General features: G+C 42.4%; 1 long non-coding RNA gene across 4 annotated transcripts in view; it reads left to right on the top strand.

The window, feature by feature from the left end:
- The window catches only part of LOC134524922 (uncharacterized), an 88,207-nt gene that overhangs the window by 38,809 nt on the left and 27,063 nt on the right, over nt 1-22,335 (top strand). For 2 of the 4 annotated variants that reach the window (XR_010073633.1, XR_010073630.1), the window contains exons 4-6: nt 3,031-3,062; nt 8,972-9,051; nt 11,265-11,470. This is a non-coding gene — a long non-coding RNA (uncharacterized LOC134524922). Of the gene's footprint in view, nt 1-3,030; nt 3,063-8,256; nt 8,514-8,971; nt 9,052-11,264; nt 11,471-22,212; nt 22,276-22,335 lie in introns of those variants that run through there. The other 2 variants (XR_010073631.1, XR_010073632.1) reach the window with 2 other exon arrangements.

Genomic DNA, 22,335 nt, shown 5'->3' with positions numbered 1-22,335 from the left:
TGTGTCTAGAATAATATACAGAGTCAATTCTCCTGTTTTGGGGGGTAGTGTTTCTTGTTTGAAGGGTTGGAGTCATATATACATGACGGCAGTGTTTCAGGAAACCTCTTTCAAATCTGTTGACATGCCAGTCAAGCTTTTTGTCTTTGCGCTGACTCTCAGAGAGCTGCTTTGCTTGGAGCTCAGTGAATCGGTGGCCAAAGGAACGAACCTCCCATGGAATAATGCAGAAGGAATGCGTAGGTGTGCGCACACGTTCTCCCCGGGGGGCATGTGGCAGGCAGTGGCAGCTCCGGTAGGGCTGGGCAGCCCGGGTGAGCTGCACGTGCACCCGCCGTGGTCTCAGCACCTTCCCGATGTAAGCCAGGGTGGGCTGAGTCCGAATGAAGATGGTTGTCCATGTGGGACTGTGGTAATGAACGCAAAATTGCAATTCCTTGGGTGCGTTATACAGCTTAGAACACTGGACCTGGTTTTCCCTTATTGAACTTTCACGTGGCAGCTGCTTTTTGAATAAGCAGCTGTGAACCGGGTTTGGATAGTAGCAATTGAAGAAAAGATCTACTGTCCCCGCCATGTTTTGCTTACCTACAAACTGTGTAAGGTTGTTTCTGACATTGCTTTTCTCTCTAAAATTTGCCTTTGCTTATCTTGCTCTCTTCGTTACAGCTTTGACTTCAGGGTGGAAGAAGGTAGATTTTTTTCTCTTTAGGATTTCTAGGGTAGGGTACATAGAGGACAAAATTTCTTGCTAGTAGTCCTTGACAGGTGTGAAACGTAACCCAAACCATTCATTACATGTGTGACTCTGCTCACTACTTTGTGCACTTGACCCGCTCTTGGGCAGTGTAGCAGCTTTTAATCCAAGTACAGTATCAAGTCAAACTCAGTCTTAGGTCAAATTGGGGCTGTTGCTGTCAGGAACTGAAATTCTACATGTCTTGTTGCTGGTTGCATGACACATCTGACTGTTCCCTTGGAAGTGCAGTTTTAGACATCGCTCCTGTGTGCGTCTGTCTCTCGGATTAGACCCAGACGTTGAGACTTTTGGTTTCTTGTTGCTTTGCCTGTGTTGTGGAACTATCCCACTACTGGTGCCTTACAGTCCCCCAGAACCTGAAGAGATACCTAATCCGTTGAGTAACCAGAGGGTGTGTTTGGCCAGCTATAGGAAGAGATTGGAGTAGATCTCATTTACCTGCCTGTCACTTGGGGACGGCAGTGATGAGGCAATAAAAAATCCCCATAGCCATTAGTAGCAGCAAGGTAGATCAGTTACAGAAACAGCAAACGGAAAGTGGCCTCCTAAATTAAATGACCTGAGTTGCATTTACATCCCATTATATGAACCTTTAATTGGTCCACAACTACTGCTCTGTCAGGCCTGTTGTAATTGTGACTCCATGTAGCTCTTTAAATAAGACATACTGTCTTCTGTCTTACAGTCCAACCACGAAACAGTTTGATACATCCCCATCTTTTACTCCTTGGGAGAAATAGATCTCGCTGTGAATACAGTGTTTCCCGTGAAAGCAAACGATATTTGTACAGATTTTTCTAGATGGCTGTGCCTTGTCTACAAGCAAGGAAAAAGTGGGGTATTCTCCTTCTCTGCTGGGGATTTAGCCTACTCTTTGGATGCTTCCAAACAGTCTCTTTCTCTAGGTGACTTTAAAGCGTGACCTGTAAAAGGATTGCTTTTCCTTTCATTGGGGATGCGCTAGCTTGTACCAAATGGTAGGTATTATCCCAAAATATTTGCTCAAGGGGAAGTAACTAACTATCAGACCCCCTGCAAGGATTTTATCTCCTCATCTTCAAATTACATAGTTCAAACACATAGATAATGACACATGTAATGATGATAAAATGTGTGACTGCAAAGAGTAACATTTAAAAATAATGATATACCTCTAACTAGGTTTTATAAAAGGAAGTCTTAAATAGCAAGAGAAGCAGATGCTTTGGGGGACTTGTGGATAAAAATAGTGGCTCCCAATTTGCAACCAAAACAAAAATGTAGCCCCACTTAGTCAACCTCAGCACTAGAAATTCCTCCGAAAACCTTAGTGCCCAGAACTGGCAAAGCAGGAAAAGTACCTGGTACTGTATCTGCAATGGTTTTAGCATATTTTTTGCCTTACTACTTCTTAATTTTGTATCCGTATTGGTGCCTTGCAAATACCCTGCCTTATTGGGCCTGATGGCTTATTTAATAGCTGTCTAGTGGTCTGAGACCTATGGATTCTGTTTTCCTTGGAAAAATGCTCAAGTTGTGTCCAGGCTGCGCACACGTGATTGTCTACCCTGCGGTCAGGAGAGGTGTAGGTGCAGTTAGTCTCCTCGGATCTTCACCCAGTGTCGAGTCCATTCCGTTAGGCAGCGCTGCTGGGGCTCGGTTATCTGCCTGCGTGGTGGAAGATGGGATCAGCCTCAGCAGAGCTGGGTATGTCTGCTTTGCAGTACAAGGTTTTCAAAGGCGAATTACAGGTGGCTCACTAGAGGCGAAGGCAAACATCCTCTCCCCAGCTCAGCTGGACTGGCTGAAGGTCCGAATGTCTGCAGGCAGTTCCCGCTGCAGCTCTCCCAGGGCGAAGAAGTGTGTGAGCAGTCGCTGCCACCAGAGCAGTGCCTGGTTAGGTCTATACCATCTCCTTTGCTGGTTTTAAGTTAAAATGACTGATTTTTCAGTGACAGAAGAAGCTGTGGCATGGTCCCTTCTCCTGGCTCTGCTGTAGAAGTGATACCCTCACATCTTAAACCTCCTTTCAGCCCTTCGTAAATGTGGGGGCCTGAACACTTGGTGTCCTGCAGGCATTGCTGAGCTTGGAGCATCTATATGTTCAAAGGGACTGGGCAAGCTGGGGAAAGGGAAATGTTTATTTTGTGTGCTTTTGCTTAACTCTGAAAAACACTAGTATGTGAGAAATAGTATTTTTATGATGATTCCAACCTTTTTCTTACCTGCTAGGGCAAAAAATATTCTCAAATGAATAGTTTTAACTTCTTCATTTGGTATTTTTGTTTCAGGTGGTTCTTCCCAAACAAAGATAAGCAGCCAGGTGAGTCAAATGTTCCACTTTCCAGTAGATCTATGGAAGAGGAAAAAGAAATGATGAGTGGGGGTAGTGCTAGACACCTCTGAATTTCAGGGACTGAGGGCTCTGTAGTCATCTGAGCACTAACTCACTGAGAGGCATTTTTAAAATACATATTTAATTCTCTAACTTTGGTGTAGTGCCACAGATTCATTTGCTTTGGAGCCCAAATTTAGTGATTAGAACTTTATAATTTTCTCCTTGGTTAGCAATGCCCTCACGCTGTCATTTGGAGCTGAAAGGAAAGCACGCTGCCAGAATTGGCCCCACTGGGTGCCATAATAATAGTCTTATGAGTGAGACTGTCATTAGATTAAGTGGAAGATACCAGTAGAGTTGTTCTTGATGGCCAGCCTCTCCTTTCTCCACATGATGCTCTTGAGTCCAACTTTACTTTTTCTTTCAGATTTCCATATTGTCCCTCCTTTATGCCTTGTCAAGAGCATTAGTCACAGTTATCCATTTGCATCTTACGTTGCAGCTGAAACAAAGCCCATGGGACGTGTGGCTGCTCCGCACCCTCACCCCTGCTGTAGCCTGGGCTTGGGCTCCCTTGTGTGAATAGCAAGGGCTGGGGCAGGGAATGCCCAACGCACTCTGATGCTTCTCCTGCATGGGGTGGCATCCTGGCGTGACACCGAGTGTGCTGAAATGAAGGCAGGGACCACTCTTCGCTCTGGTATGGAAACCCTCCGAGGCTGAGCAAATGGGCTCACCTCTCCTTTGCTTTTGCTGGCCCGGGTATAAAGCGATGATGATGCTCGTTAGGGCGGTTTGGGTTCCCTGTCTGGAATATGCTGCCTTCCATAAAAGCCCTCAGTCGGACCTGAGAGCGGGGTAAGGCTCTAGGACCAGCTCCAAGGCACAGACCATGATATTGGCTTCTCCTGTACGTGCTGCTGTTGAATTTGTAGATTGCTGGATTCCTCACGTGAGGATGGAAATCCTTGTCTTGTGAAATGCAGTGCACAAAACAAGCAAAAGGCAGGTGTTGAATGATTGTACCGAGCTGTCCGCTGGGGGGGGAGGATTCGAGATTGTGAGAGATGGAAGGAGGGAAAAAAAAAGAGAGAGATGTATTTCCTGCATTCAAATAACAAGGAACAGAAAAAAAACCCAAGTTTAATTTTGTCTCAGCCAGGGGCTGGTGCATTGTCAGTTACTGAGGAATGGATTGTGCTGTCACCTTCCGCGAACAGTTCAGGCTTTGATTTAATCTCCCCCTTCCTAAAAGCAGAAGGCAAAAATATTATCTTTAAATGTATGGTTGAGGAACACGCACATCAGGGACTGAAAAGAAAAATAAATAAACGGTTGTTTAATATGTATATATGACCCCACTGTGCTGAGAGAATGAGGTAGTCTGCGGCCCCGAATGCCTGGTGGCAGCGAGTGGGTCGGACATTGTTAGATCTGGCAGGGTTTCAGACATCTGCCAGGGGACGGGGGATTTTGCTGGGAGAAGTGGGAGCGAGAGCGAGTGAGGAGCGAGAGAGACACAGGCAGAGAGACGCAAGAAAGCTCAGGGAGCCTTGCGGCTTTATATATATATGCCTGCATAACACTTCCTCTTTAAAATTCCCTTACTAAGCTCGGCTCCTATATTTTATATTCAGCACGAAGGTTCCCGCCTCCCCCCCCCCAACCCTCCCCTCCCACCGGCACCCTCTCTCCCTTTAACTTGTTAAGTTTGAAAGATGATATATACACACAGTTTGCTTTGCCAGTCAGCCCGTTTAAGGCCAAGATTAATGCAGTGCATTGGTGCAATCGTGCCGCAGTGGTGCGTGATCGGAATACGAGATGGAATATAGGGGGAAAGGCCAGAAATGTGCCTGTATTCTGAGTTTACACAAGTCTCCTTAGCAACTTGTCTGATTTATTTATTTATTTATTTTAGGGGGAGGTGGGGGGGGCAGTGCGGGTGCAGGAGCGTTGTCCCAAATCACCAGTGAATAAAACGTTCCCGTAGTTTTTAAATAGCTTCGGTTGATGGTCTTGTTGTTGTTTTGCCTTCTCCTTTTCCTTTTGTTAAATTAGTGGCTTAATTTTTTTTTTTTTCCCCCTGGTGGGAGGAGGGTACAGGGGGAGACTCAGAAAGGGGTGGCAGTGGAGTTGGGGGTGGGGGCACCGTAATAGTTTTCATTGTGACTTCTAGAGAGTTGGTTTCTTTCCAGTTGTTCACATCTCAGCATGTGGAATTATTGTGCTTTCTCCCGATTTGCCACAGAATTGGCAGTGGACTGACATTGTTAGTCATTTGAATTGTATTTGGGTCTGGGCTGATTTATATTTTTTTTTCATATTTATTTCAAAACAATTTGTTTTATTTTCAAAATATGCATGATATATTTTAGAGTCTGTAAAATGGAGGAAAGGAGGAAAAAAAAAAAAAAAAAGAGGGTGAGAGGATTGTGGCAAGACTGTCCCCCGAACCGTCCCAGTATTCCCCTCCCCCCACAATCTTATTTTAGTTGCCTACTGAAGAAACCCCCTCCCTCCCCATAGGAGGGAGTGGCCTTTTAGTGATCAAGGTACGTTGGATCTTTTTTTTTTTCCCCAGTTTGTGTGATACTTTATTAATAGCAATGGGGCAAGAAGAGAGGATGTAGGGTGGGGAGAGGAGGGGAGGAGGTGACGGCGGGTGGAGAGAGAGGAAAGAGTTATCCTCGAAGTACTGTGTACCTTGAAATAACTCAAGGGAAAACAGTTGCTGCCTCACTTGAGTTGCTTTCAAAATCTTGCTGTGTGCTTTTACTTTTTCTTTTACTTCTATTTTTTTTAAAGCTTTCCGGGGGGAGGGGGCAGGGGAAAAAAAAAAGAAAAAAAGAAAAAAAGAAACCGAGCCAAAAAAAAAAATTTTGAAGGCTCGATCTTGGCTTCTATACAAACAGATGTTGCCTGTCATTCCGTTGTTAAGCAGGCAGCAGATTGGAGCAAGCAGCAGCAGTTTAGGGGGAACTGCAGCAGAACTGGAAAGTGGGAGATATATAGATATATAATTTTTTTTTAAATTTTTTTTTTTGTGTTCTACACATATATATTTTTCCCCTGGAATTATCTCTAATTACATGTCTATTTTCAATTTTTTTTAATTCTTTTTTTTTTTTTTTAAGTGGGCAAAACAAATACCAAACAAAATGGAAAAGCACTAGGAACTTGCTCCCAAATTTTACCAAAGCAGCTATCTTCTGGGTTGTTTTTGAGAGCTTTTCAGTTTGCTTTTTTGTTCTTTTTCACATAGGCGAACATGTGTAGGAAAGGGGGTTCTATTGGAAATGCTTAAGGCATTCTCGGTAAGTGAATGTTTGCAATGAATTAGGTCAGGGATTCTGTTGTTTTTCTTGCTGCTAGCCCTGTTTCTGTTGGGTTTGCCCCGGAGTTCTTGCTGTACGTGGAATTGTGAAGGTTGAAGGCCTTTCTGTCTCCTTTCCAAGTTTTAGCGGCGTTGTAAGAACAAGAATCATGTTGTTTATACAGTAGAAGTTCTAACGAAGCACCGATACGCTCCATATCGTGGCTCTTTTGTGTTCTGCATGTGCTTGTGGGTTTAATTCCCCCGTTCTTTTTATGATCTTCTTTTTTATTTCCCACTTCGTTTTTAATTTCTGCTTTCCGATTTAATCATAGTACGCTTGGGAGGACAGAGAAAATAGCAAAACACGGGGAGTTTTGAGCCGAAGGAGTTAAAAGTTTCTTGGCACAAGAGCAGCAGTTTAGCAACAGATCAATTCATTTAAATGAAAGAAATCACAGACCAAGCCATCTGATTTTGAAATTTCCCATCTTATGCTTCCACTTTAGAACAAAGCTTCTGTTTTTCTTTCCCCCTTATTAATTCACGCCGCTTTTGTTTGAGACTGTTGGTTTTCATAGAAACTTTAAGTTGTCTGTAGTCTGCCTCTTTTTCTCTTAAAATATGAAATACGGGGGTGTATTCATCTTCTGCTGGTTGCAGTCGGTTCTGCTGTAAAGTCAGCCGTAAACCTCTGCACGTAGAACAGCTGGTGTCAGAGCTGTTTTCACCCTCGATTATTGTACATTTGAAACAGCTTCCATTTTCTGGCGTGCAGGCTGGATAAACAGGCACCTCAGTGCTGTGAAAAATAGTCGTCTCCAGCCATTCTGCCTGCCCCGCGTGTGTTCCGCCTGCACGTAGCTTGGGCTGCAAGAACCCTGTCCGAGTGGGAATTTTCTTTACACAGTCTATGTCCCTCCAACATCTGTATCAAGAAGCAGTTGTTCAGACCGACTCCGTGTGTGTCTGATGGAAGAGTGGTATCCTTCTGTACTTTATAATGTGTATTGAGCATAAGCCACTGTAACACTTTTAATAGCTAGTTAAAGTCTGAGAAGGATCACAAGCAACTTTTTGTTGCTGTTTGTTCGTTTAAACTCCTTTCAGCCTTGGAACCAGTCCCAATAATTCTGTTGCTACATCAAGCAAAATAAAATAAATCAACTCATGTACAGAGAAGTTGGGGATTTTTAAGAATCTATTCCCACCTTCCTTTTACGCAAGCTCTCTAAAAAAAAAAAAAAGTAAAAAAAAAAAAAGTTGCTTACGATAAATGAACGTGTTTGATGAAAGAATTCGCAGCCCCGTACTGAATTTTGATGGAAGCTTTTGCGCCGTGATGCCGAGTCTCTTCCCGGTGGCATTGCGTCAAATGAAAGGCCGGGATGTTTGGGGATGGGTGAACTCCTATCAGAGGGAAGCAGGCAAAGGGTGGGGTAGGAGTCCGGGTGCGGGGGGAATCCTTTTGTTAGCCCGCTCCCCAGCCTCCGCTTCCCTGCACCCCCCGGAAGAAATCCTCCAGGAGAAAGAATAGTCTTAAGCTGCAGAAAGTGGATTTAAAAAATAGGGGGGGGAAGGGGGGGGCGAGAAGTATCAGCCTCCACCTCTAATGTGACTACGGTTGATCGTAGGTCTGGACGTTTTTATTATTTCCTTCTCTTACACTAGATCCCAACTGTGTTGTAGGAAAATGCCAGGATTCTGAGCGGGAGTCCGTCCCCCCCCCAATATTGGAAATATTTCTGTGGGTGTCGTTGTGGTTACATCACAGCGCGCTCCTTCCTCATCTCCATTCTTGTGCAAAATTCAAATAATTCCCCCCCCTTCCCGATAGCAGCTGTGCATGGTTTTTTAAGTCGGTCTTTAACGTTGCGAAAGGAACAATAAAATGAAAGGCAAAACCGGCATCTTAAAACTTGGCAAGTGAAAGCAGCTTGGACTGGCAGCCAAGAATCCTGCTGTGGTGCAAAAAGAATAGCATCCACGAAGCCACCACAATCCGGGGTTTCTCTTCTTTTAACAATCGCATCGGCAGAGAGAAATAATTATTCCTTGTATCAGTGTTAAAAGAGTCAAAAAGCTTAAAATGCTTGCTTGGTGAACCTTCTCAAAAGCAGGTAACGATCCTCCTATTTGATTCTGTTTTATCAAACTTTAATTGGATAAGGATCTATATATGATAACTAATCAGTTTAAGAAGTTGATGCGTGTTACTAACTAGCAGGGAATGCGTTTGCTGTTGCAACCTCCACGTTGCTGTATTTTTCTTAATGGCTTTGATGGTAATAGAATTGGCAAACTTCTTAAATGTTTGTGTTACAAGAAATGTTTTATTTCCACAGATTTAACTCATTGTGTGGGGAGTGCTGGAGTGGATTGGTCCAAGGTGTAACATGGAAAATAATCTTCAAAAAAATATATTTAAGAATTGGGATATCAGGAGGGGGGAGTAATTTCTGTCTTAGGACCTTGTCTGTCCTTTTGCTTCTAAAGCTGTAGCCTCTGGATATATAAAGGTAGAATCCATTTCTTGAAAATATGCCATGAAAATATCCATAAATATTTTGTCTTCCAGAATACGTTCCTTGAAGAGTTGGGCCTAGCAATATGGCAGCGCACTTTCGATAAGAAATCTTGTAAAATGCTGCTACTGAGGTAATTTGGTTTCTCATATATTCTCCAGTTAGTACCTTCCTTTTCCTTATAATTTCTTAAAATTATTTGAAGTACAGAAATCTATTGATACGGGTCTTTAAACCTAAGAGAGAGTTTATGTGTGTGTGTGTATATATATATAAATAATTATATATATGTATATATATTTATAGGCCTAAATGGATTGGGATTAAAATTGGGAGGAAGGGGTAGGGGAAAAGAATGGGAATTATTTAGCAGTCGTGTTTCTTATTTGTCTTATTTTCGTGGTAGAAGTATGAAATGGCTGCAAACAGCTTTTTACTCAGGCACACAATGCATTCCATAATGATCGATTTTCCTGGACAGGGCATTTATGCTTTGTGGTTTGCAAGAATACCACCCACAGACCAAAACCAATGTTATGTCTTTAGAGACTTTATTTCTCCATGTTTCCTTCCATATTCCTTTGGCTATAAATCTATAAAATGCCAGTCTTATGCTGGGTTAATACTAACGAAAGTGTATTACTTTTTTGGCTGTCCCAGGTTCTAGTGCCAAAGCCTTGTTGATCCTGTGATCATTGACGTATTATAAATTTAATAGTGAAGCAACGTATCCTTAGTATAAGGATATCACAATCCTTAATATAAATAATATGATCCTTAATGTATGGGTTGAAAGTTTTTATTTATAATCTCAGCATTCTAGACAAATACAGTGTGAAGATGATTGATTTGCTTGCCTATCATGGATTTTCTGCCACTGTGTATATATTCATCAGGTTTTCAAAAGGTACAATAGCTGTATGATTAATCAATGTAGGGAAATGTTTCAAAAGCCAGATCTTGTATAATCTATGGCTCTCACGTAAGCTCCCTGAATATATTTCATGTAAGTGAAATTCACTTTTAAAAGAGCAGTGCTCATTCAAAAAATAAATAAATCCATATCTTTCAAAAAAAACCCCAAAACAAAACGGTGTTCATTTGCTGCTGCCTTTATCGGTTTACTGTCTCAAAAATTGTCCATGAGTTTGTTTTCCCAAATGTATGAAAAGGGGTCGGTTGGTTCCTGGATACTTGTAATTTACAGCATACAGGTGCCACTAACTGAAATCCCTGTGCCACCGAGCTGCCTTTCTCCGGGGCTCGCAGGAATGCAGAAGTGGTCGATCAGATTTATAGTGGGGACCTGCTCGAGTGATTTATTTGGCGTACGCAGGTGCTTTTCTAGAGATAGCTATCGCTGCTCTCTCCTTTTCTCTCTTTCCTTTTTTAACAACTGAAGCTATGGCGCTGGATCCTAACACTCCTTCTTGCCTTTTGTTTTGTAAAAGCCAATCAGGTAGCAAGGGAGGAGGAGGTCGTTGGCCAGAACGGCGGCAGGGATCAGCCCTAGCTCAGGCAACTAAATAAAGGGCGTATTTTCTGCGTGGGTCAACACCTAACAGCTGCCCTGACAAACACGCGATGGGCTTTTAGAAGGTCTGGCTGGGTTCTCTCTCTGAGAAGAGCTGCGATAATTCAGTAATAAAGAGCAGTTGCTGAAGTGCGTTGGGTGCCCGCAACTTCCATTCAGACCAGTCAGAATTGAGGACACATGTCCTGTACCACAAGGAGGTATGTACAGGCCACCCAAATGTTACATCTTGGTTTCCTTCAAGGACTTGAACTATCCCAGTGGTTAGAAAATGAGATTGTGAGCTATTAAGGGGGAAAAAAAGAGTTTTAGAACCTACTAAAAATTTAACCTCCACTTAGGATGTGTACTCCAGCGAGATCATTACTTTTTTCCTCTCATATGAAAAAATAAGGTGTTTCTTTGCCAGCACACACATGCAAATTAGCTTACCTTCATATACATGCATTAATGTAAAGAATATTAGGGTCAAAATGAATATACTCATAAAGAAAATACTCTTTTCTGCGCATTGTAGCATGGAGTGACATGCAAAAGTCTGATGGAAAAATTCCTTGCCATTGCAAGAAATACTGGTACACGCAGCAGCAATGTTACTGGCTCCTAATATTGTGCCTATTAGGCTCTATTAGAACGGTCAAAAGACAATATGAATTTTGATCTTAGGTTCCCCGAAATAAACGAGCTTTGTAGTTGGAGGGCTTCGGTTATTTTTGGTAGGGTAACATTTGTTATATTCCGTTTGCAGTTCTGTTCCAAAGAAGTGCACAATACGTGTATTTGTGCATGATGTGACTCTGTTCTGTCTGCAGGACCACGTGCTCCCTGACCCATTGCCTTGACCGCTGCACAATTATTGCAGGGCCAGAGCTTTCTGAATTCTGGGTGCTCCGAAATTGCAGTCAGGATCCAACATAAAAGTTGTCCTGATTTTTCAAAGATGCCGAACCCCTGCGGCTACGCTTCTTGGTAGGAATTTTGGGTGCTGAAAACCTTGGAAAAGCTGGACGCTTTTAAGGTAGGTATCGGAGTATAAGCGTAGGGATCTAAATTTAGAAGATCAATTTAGATAACCTTTGGACAGATGGTGAAAGTTTAACATCTCTATTGCTGGATGGAACAGGAGTTTCTTGTAACCCAGCCCAAGCAGTAATTCCAATAAAGGAAAATTGTATGTTTTAATTGCGTACTTACCAGGCTGGAAAGGTTGAAGTGATTTATTTTAAGAACCGACACAAGAAGTGAGGGAACTTTCTAAAAGCATCCAAATAGCAAAAATTATTTTCCAAGTGTTGACTGTTTCATTTTGTAGAGAATCATATTGGCTTGCATTAATATAGTTTATCTTCTGAAGAAAGAGAAGAGGTAGAAAGTGAAAATTTTGTGACCCTTTAAGCAATAATTAATCTGACTGATTTTGTTCACCAGTTCTATGTGGAGCTCGCAGCCCGACTGCTTTTCCGCCTAATTCCCCACCAGTTGCGCACCCAATAAAATTTCATTAATGGGAAATGTTAGTTATGCAGGAAAGAAAACTTGGAAACTTCGTGGGAAGGAGGGGATGCTTCTTGCTTGCAGTGGCAAAACTTCGCTCCCTGTCTGTTTTTCAGAACTTATTAGAAAGATCCTAAAGAAGTTTTATATTTGTCTTTCTCATTTTAGGAGGAAATGCAGTGAGACAGCGGAGAGCTGGAGTTAGGGTAAATTTCTAGATTGGTTAAGCAGAGTGAAAGGATTTTTTTTTCCTTTAAAAATAGAATTAAAATAGAACCCCAGACCAGTAATGACTTCTCTGAAAGTTAAAACAACTCTTACGCAGTTGTTTCGTCGGTCTATTTTAACCAGGCTGCCAGAATGGAAACAAGACAGCTTTTTGCGGGGTGGGGGGATGCATGTGTATGGCAACTCTGTCTACATACGAAAACTTTGCTGTTTGATCATTTGTACACCGTTGGCGATATACCTCCAACCTTGGCTGGTAATTCTTCAGTGCTGTGTAATCCTCGGTAATTCTGTCCAGCAAAGTACGTAAGAGAAAGAAACACAGATCTGCTTAATTTTGTTTATTTTAAAATCTGTTTTATTTTGCTGCTTTTTTTTTCCAAAGGGTTACATGGGAGTGAAGGGAACTGTAGCAACAGAGTTAATGTTATAGCAAAGTCAATCAGCAACTCTCCCCCCCTTCCTCCAAAGGAGGGGTTTTAAGGTGCTGAGGAGAATGAAGGCTGCTCTTTACTAACAGCTCTGAAATTTCATTTGCAGAAATGGTTTTCCTCTTTAAAAACAAACCCAAACCCCAAACCTAGCAAATTACAGAAGAGATCCCTGCCTGTTGCCACAAACCCGTAGATCCGAACTTGTGGTCATATTCCACACAAGCTTGTATCTATAGGTATGTGTCTGTCTGGCGAGCGCACAAAGTGGTGTGTTTATGCATTTAAACTGACAACGTTCAACTTCGCTGTTTGTATCTTCCTTCTAATGCCTTCTTCCCTCCTCCCTTCTTTTGTTTTAAGAAATATAAAATGAGAGCTGCAAATCTCGTTCTGCAATTATCATATCGCTTTCCAGCTTTGGTGAGTGTTAAATACACTCATGCAAACCAGCAACTCATTTGTGCCTGAGTGAAATGGGCTGGGAGAGTTATTTGACATCAGACTGAAGAATTAAATCTCAGATACGTTATGCCTGGCTGTGGCTATGGGACGTGGTAGGGAGTCTTCTTACGTTGTTTAATTCTGAGGTTGTTGAGAAGTAGATAAAATTGTTGCGTTTAGAAAGTAACGTGGATCCATTCTTTCTTTGTTTAGTGGCGGCAATTTGTTTGTGAGAGCAATAGACGCTTCTGTTCGCCTTTATATCAAGTAACTTTGAGTCCCTGGATATACTGCAGGCTCCCAGCTCTCTAACAGAGGAGGGTATTGGCCCTCTGACTCCTATTCTCTCTCAAAAATTAGTTTATTGTACAATCCGATTCCTTCCAATTTCATGGTATTTACGTCTTTTAAAATAGTTTTAAAGGGAAAATAATCATGCTGTAAATGGTAGAGCAGGAAAAAACCCCACCATGTAAGCAGGCAGTATAAAACCTGCTGCATAAAAATAACCTTTTTGAGTCGTGGAAGTGGAACAATTATTTTTTTAAGAAGTCATTTTTTAAAACCCCAATATACAGATTCTATATGAAAATAATTAGACTGTAAACTCAAAATAACGTCTGACTGTTTCTTTCCAGCAGCTTTCAGTGTTAATTCTCCCAAAGATTTGGTCTGCGTTTCCACTTTTAAATTTCTCTGTTTTTGAACTTGGCTGGTTTAACGCACACTGCTGCAATCCAAGAAAGTGGGTTTTTTTCTTCCTTGCTGAATTTCCAGGGTTTTCTGTGTGTTTTCTGTTTACTATAGAAGCATAAAATGATGTCAAAGAAGGCTTCTGCTAATAAAATTTTGGTCTAACTACTCTTCTTTCTCCCTGCAAATTGAAACTAGCTTTTAAAAAAGAAAATAAAATGCACAGTTTGGCTTTTTATGTGACCGTGCATTTGGGCACAGGGTCAATGTGCCCCTCCTGCACGTATAGGAAATTAAGGTCTAAAAGCTGCCCTGCGGTGGGTGGGTGGCTTCCAGAAGAACTTTGGGTGCTGGGCTGTCTCTGTCTCTGCGGCGCAGCTGGTTTTCAGGTGTGTGCTTACATCTACACACAGCATGAACGCGGGGCATCACCCTTCCCGTCTCAGCTACGTAGGTGTCCATGAGGAATGTTTTGGCTCTGCAAAAAACAGACAGTTAGAGGGGACTGAGGAGGGGGAAGGATACATCTCTTTCAGGTGAGGGCATATTGAAGCCTAGTTGTGGGATACCACCCAGAATATGGACCTTGGGTCAAGTTCTCCTTTGGGAGGTGGTGCTGGTTCCTGCCTCCACTTTGGACGTTGTTTCACCCATAGTGGAATGAGTCGGGTATCATCATGGGCTGTGATAGAAGCAGGATGAGGTTGCATCTAGTTGTGACAGTAAAAATTGTTTTTCCCAGAGGGGCTGTTAATATTCTGTGTTGTTTTGATGTTGTCTCTTTTTTTTTTTTTAAATGCTGTGAATATTCACTGCATTAAATTTCTGTGTTTATGGCTATAAAGGAAGTAGTGGCTCATTCAGTCTAACCTCCAAAGAGAAATGAGCTGGTCAAACCCAGTTCCCAATATAATATGTATTTCTGCATGGTGGTCTCTCCTCTGTAAAGTCATTTGGAGACATCAGGCTTCTGGCAGAATATGCTGAGAAAAGCCTGGAATTTGTCACTGATGTTTCTAGAGGCTGGCACTTCAGGTGACATTGCTTTGAGAGTGCCAAAAGCCCATGGCAGGGGAATTGGGCAGATGTGTTGCAAAATGAGCTACCACAGTTGGGTTTGAAAGCATATTTTTGGATTAGAAAATCAATATTTGAGTCAAAGAAGTGGAAGGAGGAAACAGATTTTTTTGTAAAATATTTTAGTGTAGTTTCTCACTGACTATGTTGGGACCCGCTAATCAATATCCAACATTTTTTTTTTCTTCCTTTTGGTGAGAGACTTGATCCAAACACGGCTGGATGCTTAGAAAGCAAACTTTAGAAATGTGCCATGAGAAATGGGGCTAAGATGCCGGCCCTGTGCTGCCGTGAGGGGAACCATCGCATTATATTCTGAGGCTAAGCATGTTTTCTGGTTGCTTCTGGTTTTCTGGTGCTTGGCAAAGAAAAGGGGTGGCTGTGCCACTGCCTGGGCACGCGTCAGCTCAGCCTGACGTGAGCTTTGCAGATGCTGTGGCCTCTGCTTTATGGGACAGGGTGGAGGTGCCCAAGGAAGTGTCTTGAACACTGGTGTCTTCTGCAGGAAGGGGTGCAGTGGTGGCTGCGGAGGGGACGCCGAGGCGGGCAGAGGTAGAGTCAACGCTTCTGTCAGCAGTACCAGCGTTGCTTCTCTGAGCACAGCGTAGCCGTGGAGCCTGCCACGATGCTACCTGAAGTTTGGGTCTTTGTACCGCAGTGCTCTCTCGCTGTACCTGTTTGCCTGACGTTGCTAAGGCAAAGTTAGTACTTGGGATGGCCTGGCTCCAACTTCTGCCTTCCTGCCGCTAGCTCATGTGCCTTTCCCCTCCCCTCCTTCTCCTTTTACATTTTACTAAATTTTAAAATTCATTTTAGTTTGTTTCTTGTTAAGCTGCCCCCTGTTCTTTTCAACTGTAGCCTCCAATAGTCTCCCCCGCCCCTTTGTTTTTCAGCTCTGCCTTTTGAAAAGAACTGTATTGTGTTTTCAGCGTTAATTTGTATTTCTTTTCTGTTGCTTGTATTTCACTGCACTTCATTAAGTTTTAGAGTGAAACTGGAGTCTGACAAAATGATGGGAAGAACCTTGAAATGCGTCTTCCCTTTAGGATGGAGAAAACTAATTGGAGTCTGCGGAGCTTCTACCTGTACGTTTCTTATGAATTGTTTTTTCCCCTCACTGAGTTGATAAGGAGCTCACATTTATGCAGCGGCTTTGATCCAAGTGCCATACAGAGTGCACAGAGATCTCTTCATCTGTCACTGAGGCACAGCGACTGCCTAACAGTGCACAGACGCGCTGCAGAATTGCTAAGGGCAGGAAGTACTGAATACTTCACCCAGTTTGATGTTGCAGGGGAACTTAAAGCAATAGCAGGCAGTTACTGTAGCTGGAAACAAACCAGAGCACCTGCACGTAGCAAGTACCAGGAAGGCCTTGGGGAAATGAAAAAGTCCCAATATCCTCTCCAAAAATTGGTACCTTAATTAATGCGGTCCTTTTCGCTAGCAATAGGCAGAGTCTTTGCTTTAGTACCTCCCAAGAGGAAAAAAAATGCCTCCTGTGAAACTACGTGGCTGTATCTGCATCTGGGGAGGCTTTACTACAATTGTGTTTCATTTGGCCGGAGTTACAGTTTAAACCAGAAGCAGTAGTTCTTGTCTGCAAGAGCAAACCAAAGCTTTTCCAAAGCAAACTCCTCTTTTTTATTTTTTTTTCAGATTTGGTAAATCGTGTCTTTCTCCCTCAAAATAACAAGGCCATTTCTCATTTTTGTTACTGACATCTTTCACTGAAAGCACCTGTAAGGTCCCTTGCAGACGAGCATGTTGCATGGTATCCACTGGGGTACAAAAATTACTACATTTGTGTGCTCCCTCTTTTCCCAGTCTGGTCTGGTGTGGAGCACAGTGAGCCCTTGTCAGCAGAGGAGCACACAATAGCATTCGGGTAATTAGAATAACCATATGCAGTGGCAAATGGGATTCATGGTAAGCAGAATGTAATTGTGTACCCTGGAATTTGAACCATATCCAAATACTCTTATTCAGATAGTCAAATCTGGTTAAACTCTTGAAAGGCAGATAACTAACTGTTTCAGTAATCTGATTTTTTTCCTCTCTTTGTTTATTTCCTTTTAATCAGTAAGGGAGAAAATAAGGCGAGGATGTTCTTAGGGGAGGAATCCAAGACTAAGACAGACACCTGCCCTTGAGCCAGGAAGTCTCCATGACTTAGGAGCATCGCATAAGTACCATTAGCCACAGCGATGTGAAGGAGAAGAGGAGATGTGCTCCCGGCTGGGCTGTGGAGACTTGGGTTGTAGATGTGCAGTATCATGACGAGATGCAGCCTCACTGTGCCACCCTGGAAGTGGCAGTTTCGGTAGAGCTTCCTAGCAATCACCTATGAGTTCCTTTACGTTTCAGCATGTGTGTAGAACCAGCCTTGGCTCTGGGTCCTTATCATGCTCTGCAGAATCTCGAACAAGAGCATTCAACCTGGGCTCTCTGAGCTTCACACCAACAACACAGGGAACAGCTCGATCATAAAGCAGGCCTGGGCTAAGCAAAAAAAACCACCTAGGCTTTGGGGTCATTTAGAGTCATCAGCCTTGCAGCCCTTGCTACCTTGTGCCACCTTGCCCACCAGCATCCCTGATATCCAGCCTTAGACCCAGCACAGAGCATCTGTGTCATGTGTTGTCTGACCCAGGGCTGATGCTGCACTCCAGCTGCTGACAAAAAGCTATATATGGCTCCGAGTGAGAGCGTGGCTACCCTTCCCCTAGAAAGTAACAGATATTGAAATGTAATATTGAGTAAATCTTCAGATTGCCGTAACTCTTGCTAAAAGTTGAGGCAGAGACCATTTTTGTAATGTGTTGAAAAATTTTGGATAGCTTTCAAAATATTTACTTGCTCTGGATTTCAGCTGAGCGCAGATGAGACTTCTTTCTTTATTTTGCAGACACTTGAAGTTCCAGCCCTGTTTAGCGTGTTGGCCAGACTTCTAGGAGAGCTCTGTGAGATAGAGTAAACCTTTGGACCTCTTGAGGTTCCTCATCACAACCAAGTTCTAATCACAAAGTTTCATCAAGTAAAGCTGAATGGGAGAGATGACCAGTAGGAATCATTTCTGCTGTAAAATGTCTTCTGTCTGAGGTTTTTGAAAGTAGCTGTAAAAAAGATCCCTCCAGGCTGAAATTTAGCAAACAAGATTTCAGACCTCAAACTGGAACAATATCGTTTGTGGGTTTGGGTATTATTTTTTTTTTCTCAGTGACTTAAGGAAATATGTTTGCTTCATGAGTATTTTCTGCTTTCCACCCTCCCCTTGGCCAGCCCTGCAGTAGCCTGCCTGGGATCTGCAGGTGAAGGTGGGTTCATCCTTCTTCTGCATCATTCACATCCATGAAGATTCAAAGCCAAATCTCTGCTGATGATAATAACAAAACAGAATTCAGCTTTCTTCAACACATCTGTACTGAATTTCCATGGCTGGTATACTCACTGTCTTGTTCATACCTGTAAAGTCAATAGGAGTGGTCTGTGAGTGCACACAAAGTGTGGTACAGCTGCAGGGGGTTAATACATGCACTGATTTCTGTGTCGTTATTTGGGAATATTCTGCCCTCTGAAACCCTGCCCTTCTGTGGATCATGACTAAACTGCTGCTTTGTATTGAAGCATGTTTTAAAAGCATGGAATATTCCAGCCAATCGATCCTCAAAAAATCAGTTCTGGATCTGAATTATCTCCTCCTTCTTGGGGAAATGAAATTTAAAATTCAAGTTCATGTAGGGTCTACACTACATGTAGGGGAAGCAGGTTTCTGAATTCTTCCCTCACCTGAAGTCCATGAAGGGAACAGGCGGTAAAATGAGCGATGCTTCTGTGTAACTTCCTAGTCCAGAGTAAAGTTTGCGCCTTGATCTAACGTCTTCTGAGGTCAGTGGCGTGGGCTGTTGTTAACTTCAGAGGTAGAAACCCTTGATCTCTCTCGGAAGAGCTGCTACAATGACATTTCCTCTCCATTTGGAAATAAGTATTCCAAAGAGGAGTCTTTTCCACATTTACTTCAACTGCTGTATTTCAGAAATCAGAGGGTTACGCTAAGTAAAAGGACGCAATTTTTTGATTACACTGTTGCTTTAAAATAAAACTTGCTGGGCTGGGACAGAGATTTCCTTTTGTCCACAGAAGTGTGAAATCATTTCTGTGATTCTGAAAAAGCAAGAGGCCTAAAAGGGTTCACGAACAATAGGCGCTGGGGCACACGAACTTATATAGGAATGCACAGCTCTACACTTAATGCGCTTCTCCCTGCCACAATATATAATAGGAACTTTCATGACATCGATACGTATTGTAATTGAACATTGTCATTAAATTACATATTTACCCTAATTACATAATGAGGTATGATTGTGCTAATTGGGTAAAGACATAATTGACAAAAATCACCAGAAAACAAACATGGAGATTCATGCCACCAAAAGAAAGTGTCTTAATAGGCACTAGAGCTGTGAATCTCTCTTGCTCTCCTCCCAGAAAAAGAATGTTGATAGTACATAGGAAGAGCCAGGCGTTGATAGATGTTGTGAAGGTGCAGAGGTAATGGTAATTAGATGACTTCTGTTTTAATATTTGATCTCAATTCTTCATGTCAGTAATAGCAGCAGATATTCTAATTGACAGAATGACTAGATGCGTGACACTTTTTTCTGCTTGAAACTACAGTTCCTCTGGGATGCAAATACACTTTCATCTGTCCAAGCTTCATCTGAGCTTAAAGAGATGGGAACAAAATATCTGTAATTCTGAAGGAAGCTCTTATAAATGGGGAAAATTTGCCAGGATAATCTGTGCAGCAGGCTGCAGAGGTGTCTGAAAATTGACCAGAGGATGAGTTAGGTATCAGACCCTGGGACGGAAACTGCTTTGGTGTTTAGACTTTATCTTGAAGTCTCGTTGTATGGCTCTGTAAAGTGAGCATAGGTTGCATACGGGTCCGCAGAAAGACTTGCTTATTTGTATCACATTTGTGCTGAGACGTGTTGGCATATGTGGGAACTTGGACGAGAATATTTTCTCAGTGAGGACCCTCTCCCGGCAGTTCGTGCTTGGACACTGCCATGGCACCTTGGAGCAGGTCTTGGTACTGGCAGCAAAGGCACGTGTGCCGAGCGGGACACAGCTCCCCAGCTCAATATAGCGACGGGGGAGGGAGCGAGAATGCTCTTTGAATAAGTGCCAGCACAGAGCTTGACAGCTCAAGGATTTGTAAATGCGGTGATGAACAGGAAGCTGAAGTTGCGATGGAAGAGCAGCAAGGAGAGGTGGCGAGTCATGAACAAAAGTGGCATTTGCCAACCTGAGAAAAATTTAGGTTATTTAGGCGCAAGTTGAGAGTAAGGAATTTTTTCCTAAGGAATTTTCTATTGTGATGTATCTATGAAAGGACCTTTACTGAGTTGAGGGTACAAATGGAACAAAACACTTTTTCTCCACCTTCTATTTTAGATCAAATTATTGGAGAGTTTTTTGCTCAGCTCTGCTTATAACTGCCTGATCTGCAAGATATGCCTGTGTTAGTCTCAGTGCAATGGTGATGTTAGCAGTACTTTCCTTAATTAAACTGATCAGATATAGATAATAATTTTTAAATGCTTTAAATTGTGTAATATCTAACATTCATGACAAGATTGAGATACGGGAAAATACTTGCAAGGGTTAATTTGTAGAAAAAATCAGTAACCTAGCCATACGATACTGAAATGGTTTAGTTTATAGCTGCAGAATATGAAATAGGACGTTTTTGAAAGTCTAAAGGAGAGTTACATAGAAATTGGGTGGGATTTGAGATCTTCCATCACCTTAAATGAAGACACGGGTTCATTGGCTTCCATAGAGCTACATTAGTTACATGATTGGATTTCATGTCAAAGGACAGATGTTCAGTGAGGAAAAATGATGATGTTGCATCAAGGAGCTGGGACGGTTTCAGTGTGCTTTTAGACAGCGATAAAGCTCCGGGTCAGTACAGGGCCAGAGCGCCATGGTTTCCTTATCCAGATTTGTGGTTGGATCAGTGTTCTAACTAATAAAATGGTTAACAGTGACTCTGCTGTTGGGATACTGTACTGTCCTGTTAACTAAAATAATGTGTTGTATTTCCACAGAGCCTATCAGGTCAAAGTAAACTTTACCGAATATGGAGTCGTTAGGAATTCCACTGATACTATCAACATCATGTATGTTTAAACCTTGCAGACTGTTTTTTTTCAAATATTTTTCTGCTGTTGCAAGCTGAATCCTGAAGAGTGGTATTATTTCTCACCTTCCTCCTTTATTTCTAGTCAGGCTTTGAATGTAAAGGTAGGGCACTGGCTTTTTCATAATCAGCAATGCTACTTTATCCTCAGAAAATAGAAACAACCAAGATGCCATCTATTCAGCACAGCTCAGCGTTCGTGCCTAGGGTTTGATTCCCTTGTAATCCCCTTCCAGCACAGAGCTGCTGTGCCTGAGGATGCATTCACCTGAGAGGCAGGATCTCGGGGCTGATTCAGTTCCACTGTCTGCACTAGCATATTTTAAGATGCTAATCCCTGTTTGTAAGCCATAATAAATAGGCAGCCTACTGCTTTAAGTAATACCTTGGTGGGTAATGGGAATGAGTCACAATGATAACATCCTTGTTGTTTGACTGTGCACTAATACAAGTTAAAAATGTAATGTGTTCCTTGTTAAGGGAACGCCGTCTTGTTCTGACTGCTGAGAGAGGCTCAGTGTTGCATTTCTAAGATCGTTAATCTTAATAAGGCATTGATGCAAGGCTAAAATTTACTTAAAACTTTCTGCCCTTTTTGCAGTTCTGCTCCTAATCCTTCTTCTGCAATCATCCTTTAAACATTCAGGAGCCAAGCTGCATGTTCCAAGGTCAACAACATGATATGTGTTCAAAAAGGAAAAGACATGTTAGGACAAATTTCGTCCTAAGCCTTCTTTAAGTGCTTTAAATAATGTATGTATATGTTCTGTGCTGTAGTGCAGATGCATCTGCTGTGAAGGGGGAAAAGTTGTTTTTTTGGCCAGGGACAAAATTCCTTCTTGCGTGAAAAGTGACCGTGATCTTGTCTATGTCTAGCAGGAATAACCATGGCTTATCGCGTCTTACCTATTAACATATGCAGTGTGGGGAGCTGCATTTGGGTTTGGTGTCTTTTCACCAGCAAAATATTTATTACTTCTAAATTAGTGCACTGAGAATTTTGAGGACTTTTTTTAACTAGAAACCCTGACATTATGTCGGCTGTGAAGTGGTGGGTAGCTTTCAGCATTTTTGACTGCATGCATCCAGGTTGAGGTAGTAGGTTGTATAGTTTAGAATTACACCAAGGGAGATAACTGTACAACCTCCTAGCTTTCCTTGGGTCTTGCACAGAACGGCGTGATGAGCGACCATAATTCCTCAGCAATGTTTGCTCTGGACACATGGAACAGGAAAGAGCAGGTAAGATGAGCTGGAAAACCTTTTATTTTCTTCTCCCTCTCTAGAACCTCAGAAATGTTC

The sequence above is a fragment of the Chroicocephalus ridibundus genome, chromosome 18, assembly GCF_963924245.1.
Source record: "Chroicocephalus ridibundus chromosome 18, bChrRid1.1, whole genome shotgun sequence".
In the NCBI taxonomy this organism is placed as follows: domain Eukaryota; kingdom Metazoa; phylum Chordata; class Aves; order Charadriiformes; family Laridae; genus Chroicocephalus; species Chroicocephalus ridibundus.
The sequence above is the reverse complement of the archived record's forward strand: the minus strand, read 5'-3'. Positions and strand labels throughout refer to the sequence as shown.